Source organism: Homalodisca vitripennis, chromosome 4, assembly GCF_021130785.1.
Source record: "Homalodisca vitripennis isolate AUS2020 chromosome 4, UT_GWSS_2.1, whole genome shotgun sequence".
Lineage (NCBI taxonomy): Eukaryota > Metazoa > Arthropoda > Insecta > Hemiptera > Cicadellidae > Homalodisca > Homalodisca vitripennis.
Window position 1 is genome coordinate 5081618 of NC_060210.1, and position 5571 is coordinate 5087188.

General features: G+C 33.6%; 1 pseudogene; it reads left to right on the forward strand.

The window, feature by feature from the left end:
- Positions 1 to 711: 711 nt before the first annotated feature.
- On the forward strand, positions 712 to 2100 carry LOC124361559 (annotated as a pseudogene).
- The last annotated feature ends 3471 nt before the right edge of the window (positions 2101 to 5571 follow it).

Below are 5571 nucleotides of genomic sequence, written 5' to 3' on the forward strand. Positions count from 1 at the left end.
GTTGAATAAATGATCAGCTGTTGTTACTCACAACCTAAACAGTAGTTAATATGTTATGCAGATAAAGAATATGCCATTTTTGTGCGTCTGTTTTATTTTTTTAAATAAAGCCTATATTTCAATACCTATTATTAATTTTTTTCCTAAGTAATTATCATGAATATTCTTCAGGAATTAAATGGGTTCTACAAATCTGTTTAAGAAAAAAAATGACCTTTTTATTACATTTATGGAAGTCGTAATCTTACGTTTAAAACCAAAAATTGTGTTATTTCTTTGCACCAAATCTTGTGTTTTTACGTAAGATATCTCTGAAAAGTATTGGCCATTTTAACAGCTCTGGGACGAAATTTTTAAATAAATTTTTCAGATATAAAAAACATAAAAAACAACGTCTATTTGTATCTTTGTAACTTACCTTTAAACCCTTATTTTATACGGCCTGGACTTCACCAAGGGTTCTGAAATCCGGGCGAACGAAATCTTTCGCTAGGCGTAACTCGCTTAACGAATCGGTTTTCCGGGCAATATGGTTTATATAACTTTTGTACTTGGTTTTTAGCTATAGAATAAGGCTCTCGAGAGATTGCCGTTTTGTTTTTGAATCACCCCGTCCCCCCCCCACCCCCCCCCCCCCCCACCCCCCCCCCCCCCCACCCCCCCCCCCCCCCACCCCCCCCCCCCCCCACCCCCCCCCCCCCCCACCCCCCCCCCAACTGTAACTCTGACCACAAAACTCTGGTTGCATGCGGCCTTTACACATTGGCAGGTGTGCCAGTCACTCTCACATCTGCTCTTTAATAAATACAAGTTTTTTATTACATTTTTTGTGGGTTAAGTCACAATCGAATATGAATTTTAACATAAATCTATTGTTTTGTATAATTTTTTCAATATAATTATGTGATATTTATAATTTAATTTACTTTCCTTCGTTTTAAAGGAATTGACTAGATTTCTGTGATTTATAATATAGTTATTACTAGTTGTTTTTAAGAAATATTCGAATTTTCCGAAGGTATAATATTATTTTGCATACAGTAATCCTTAAGATACCTGTCTTCCCACAAGACATGTATACTGAAAATGTCGTAGGCTTCACTTAATAGGAGTTTTACATTTAGTCTACTATTATTGAGTAATTTAGTACTAGTTAACATAAATACTTAGTACATAAATAGTTATTCATTAAGATGGTTACAATACCTTAAAGGTAACAAATCACTAAGATCAAAATGATTGTGCTGAATGTGTTACGTGTTACAGGACTGACCTTGGCCAGCGGTCTGGTGGTGTTCGTGTCGGTGCTGAGTGACGCCTACACAGAACGACCCCCGAGGCCCGCCCCCAGCCCGTACCACTACCACTACGGTTGGTCCTTCTTCACGGCGGATGGGAGTAGCATTCGTGCTGTCCGAGGTGGCTGCACTGCTTGCGATGACAGCGTATCTGAAGCGGTTTCCCACAGTGGAAGACATGGTTAGGACCATGGTACCCGGTGCCGACCGTCGGCTCCAGGAGAGACAACTGTGCAAGGAGTTCCTGGTGAAGAGGGCCAACAACCCAGACATGCTGAGGAAGTCGGAGTCAGACCCTAACGAGCAGGAAGGCTGTGACGGTCCTCTTCTCACCAACAAGACACCGCCGGATATTTGCTCCACAAACATTCTGGCCGAGGAGAAGAACTTCCATCTCGCGGCCACTACAGTCCCTATCACCCTCATGCACAAGAGGCCACCAAACAGTGCCTATCCCGGGCAGAGCCGATCACGTTCCAGTTTCCCGACCTCCAACTTCCCGCGGTACGCTACCATCGGTAGCTGCACCATTGTTCACCAAGGGGTCCTCGGAGTTTCCGAAGGCACCGGAACTTCCTCCTCCTCTGGGTCCTCCGCATCCTCGGCCGGAATGGTGACCTCCTCTGGAAGTTCTGTGTGCAGTAGGAATTTCCAATCCTTACCCAGGACAAGGAAACACTCCACCCCATCCACACTGAATACGAAACGGAGTGGCTCTCCATCCAGCCTCAGCCAGGGTTACTGTTCCGGCGGCACCTCTGGCCAACCTATCATCATTCATTCCGATGAGGAGATCGTGTAATGTGGTCTCTATCACTACAGATGTGACAATTAAGTGTATCTACAGGGAAAAGTTGTTAAGAGACAATCAAGTGTTATTACTGTGAATACATTAAAAGTTTGTTACATTAACCGATGGAAGTGTAACAAAATATTGGGGTTGAACATGAATCTATATTATTGAATTTAATAGTAATTGTATTTAAAATTTGTAAGCAAGAATTGTTATTTGCTATGTGTTTGATGGGTAATTTGTATTAAAATATGTTTTTATAAATTGCATTATGCCTTTTTATAAACAAACGCCATGAGGTTATAAATATTGAAGTTATTGAACACTGATCTTATATGCAACATCAATTTTCTATAAGCTAAAAAAGGGTCTTAAAAATTATCGCAAATCTGGAAATAAACGAAGCAATAAATAAAGTAAATAATTTAGGGCGTTCAATATAATCACAAGATATTCCGTAATTCTAATATGTACACTTTAACAATTTTATTCCATTATATTCTAATTTTCTTGATTTTAAAATAATTCTTATAGTGACAGGATAGGTCTAGGAAGTTCATCAAATATTCATAAGGTTATAATTATAAGGTATATATTTATTATTTAGTTGAATATATATTCTGTAAAACCTAACACAATTACACAAGAATTAATTTTTCAGTATTCATACATTTCATTTATTATATGACTGAACAAATATGAAATATAAAATTTAATATACATGTTATAAAAAAAGTATTGTAACTATTTTAATACATCTCTTATGAAACAGTTGCAAAATATCTTGTATAATTTTATGACATTCACATTAATTGAATTTGTATTGAAGTGAAAAGTTTAAAAACAAGTAGTTAATACTTTTTATTTGTTAAATTTTAAATAATTTAACACCTAAGCAATTGTTAATAAGGATACTGAAATTTTTACAGATTTAGAATTTTAATATTACGTGTGATGTCAAAGCAATAAATTAAATAAGGTTTTTCTCAAAGTTATTGAAAAGAGTTTTAACTCGAGCAGTAAAATGCAGCATGAGTGACAAGATTTCACGGCGGAGAGCACTTTTCCAACGCTTTAATTCAAACTGGATGAGTCTAAACAAAGTTATTGGATTAAAATAATTTTAAAAGGAAATCCAACGTCAGTTTGCATTGCATTGAATCGGCTTTATGTTTAACTCTGAATGCGTATACTTTATAAAACAATTGTAAATAAACGACTATTTAGTTACAGTACAATCTCTTTGACCAATAGATTTCAGTGTTACTTATTTTTTACTAGTTAATATAAGCACTGTAATTAAAAATGTTAATAATTTTTACTGTATGCATGTAGTATGTAGCCTTCAGTTCAGTATGGCCTTTTCCCTTTATTACTTACCCTATCCTTAAAAAGTATACATATAAATTATTAATATTTTTAATTATAGTGCTTATGTTAACTAGTAAAAAATATGTAACACTGAAATATACATACATACATGTATATATATATATATAATAATAATTCTTAATAATATAATAGGTATCATTCTTTAATATTTATATGTATATTTATATATAGTTCACGAAAGAATAAACTAGAATCATATAAACACATTCTATACACGTTATTATTGACCGAGGACAGTTTTAAAATACAACAGGAGGTAAAATAAGTGATCTATGGCAATTCGGGAAGTGTTATTTACTATACTTGTAGTATTCTGAGGACCTATTAAGGTTTAAAATAAAAATCAACGCTCAGAAATATCGATATTCAGATGTCCTAATCCAACGCATCTCACAATAACTTGGATATTCATTCACGCTCATCTTCGAGCAATTTGACATCCACAGATATCTCCATGATGTAGTCTAGATTATTTGATTTCTCTTGGACTAATTGTAGGCCAATCCTGTTTTTAGCCTTTTTCTGTCAGTCCTTATTGGTTGTTTGCCTATGTAAATATCTTATCAAACAGCCTAAGAGGAACAGTCGATACAGTATACGACAGTAGTTTTACTACGCTAATACTGATAAGAAAAAAGTGCAAGGATACAGACAGGAGTTGAACCAGCTCTATTTCTAATTCAGACTCAAAATACAACACCCAAGACTTCGGTTTTACTTCAAAAATTTCTAGAAAAAATATATTATTTTCTTTCGTAATGCATATTAACATTACATTTACAGAAAAAATTATCATGCACTCATTCGAGTACTCTTATAAAACGATAGACAGAGAAGTATTCGAAAAGAGAAGCCCATCGCAAAATAGTTTGGCAATAGTCAAAATAGACTTTTAAGGCGGTGTTGGCAAATCGCAGATAGCCATGAACTGTTCCCTGACGTTGATACGGATCAGTTATATTTCCATACAGTAAAACTAGCAACCGTGTTAAGCGTTGGGTGAAAGGGGGGCTAGGGTATTTAAACGTAAAATACACTATCTAACTATTTTGGTGTAGGCTGCTATAGTAAATGTCTGCTTGTTTATAATTTACTTCCGTATGACAGATAATTTCAACTTAAAAAATGATAGGTGAAAGTTTTTAAAGTTTTCAACTTCAGTTTAGCTAAAGAATTATTAAGTGTTGAGTAAACACCATTTGTAATTATGTGCAGAAGATTTCTCAATATTTATCATTAGCCTTACTACTTTACGGACCCAAACTCTTTTTTAAACACGAATAATTATTAATGGTGGGTATATTCATTAGTACGATTTATTTCATGAAACCAGCCGAGTATGAAGCATTTCACTAATAAATATTTGTTTTTACTGCACCCAAATTTTACTTAAAACAATTTTCCTTTTACAAAGGTAAGTTAGTTGTGCTTTCCACATGTAAGCTGTGGAATTTCTTTAAAATACTAAAAGACAACACATGAAGGATTGATAACCTATGAAAAGTATGCATGACAGATTTCAATCCCCTAAAAATCGTACACAATAGCAACAGTATTAACATTGAGTATATATTTATGAAAACATAAAGTAACGAAGTATATTGTAACAATCTTAGAATTCAAACAAGCTGTGATTTTTTATTATGTGTAATTACACAATATGACCCTAATAATTTGGGGTTGTGTATAAGAACTTAAGATGTAATGAGTTAATCTTTTACCACTGGAAAACCAATGGTTTATATATGATGGTATAAATATAAGAAGTCCACGAAAACAGTCTTGTCGATATACTAATAAATTCATTACTTTGATAAACAATAATATCTTTAAAACATTTATTTGCATATTTAATACAATATATGAAGCGTACAAATTTGCAATATTTTTGAGCAAAAAAAACTTAAATTATTTTAATGTATCATACAAAAAAAATATCTGCCATACTACATATAACAGTTTTCTAGCTTTCTTTTAATTTAATAAAGAATCTTAATATTGTTAAAAATAAAAAAGTTTATCCATAAAAATTAGTAAAATAATGTATGCATGCAATAACAGTATCTTGCACCAATTAATTTGGGATTG